The sequence below is a fragment of the Mus pahari genome, chromosome 18 (assembly GCF_900095145.1).
Source record: "Mus pahari chromosome 18, PAHARI_EIJ_v1.1, whole genome shotgun sequence".
In the NCBI taxonomy this organism is placed as follows: Eukaryota; Metazoa; Chordata; class Mammalia; order Rodentia; family Muridae; genus Mus; species Mus pahari.
In genome coordinates, this window is record NC_034607.1 from 9123805 (window position 1) to 9124534 (window position 730).

Consider the following 730-nt stretch of genomic DNA (forward strand, 5'->3'; position numbering starts at 1 on the left):
GATCACTTATCACTCTTTAGGAGATGAACACAGCAGCACAGGCATGACCCACTTATATTAAAATGATATCTTCTGAGCTCACTCTTGCTTATTCCTTACTCCTAGTCAAATAATTTCATTTCCCCAAGCTATTGGAAACTAATTATGTGTGCCAACGTGTTGCTTTGTACCCTGGAATGCCTGCTGCCTGGCCGTACTTGCCCTTGGGGTTTGGAGATGAAATAGAGAGGAATCAACCACTCAGGGAGGAGGTGAGAACAAGGCAGTAAGCTTGTTATTAACTCTCAGGGAGCACCTTTTATACCCATGTATCCAAGGAAGTGTGTCCTTCAAGAGGCAGCTGCAAGGCCCCACTCAAAATTTACCTACATTTATGCAGAAGCCACCACTGCATCGTCGGTGATGCCCGCTTTTCCTCCTACTGCAAAGCTCTTCCTAAAAGAAGTCACACCGAAAAAGAAAAACTTAGAAGTCATAGGATCCTATTCTTCCAACTTATAGTCAAGATAACCATCCTGAGCCTCCTAGTTGCCTGACTGGTCACAAAATGAAATAAACTTAAGGCTTGCTTGAGAGCATCAAGCCTTTGAATTATTATCATGTGTGTCTCTGTAAACAAGACCCACAGATAAAGGTTAGTCAGTCTCTCTCTCTCTCTCTCTCTCTCTCTCTCTCTCTCTCTCTCTCTCACTATCTCTCTCACACACACACACATACACACACATCACAC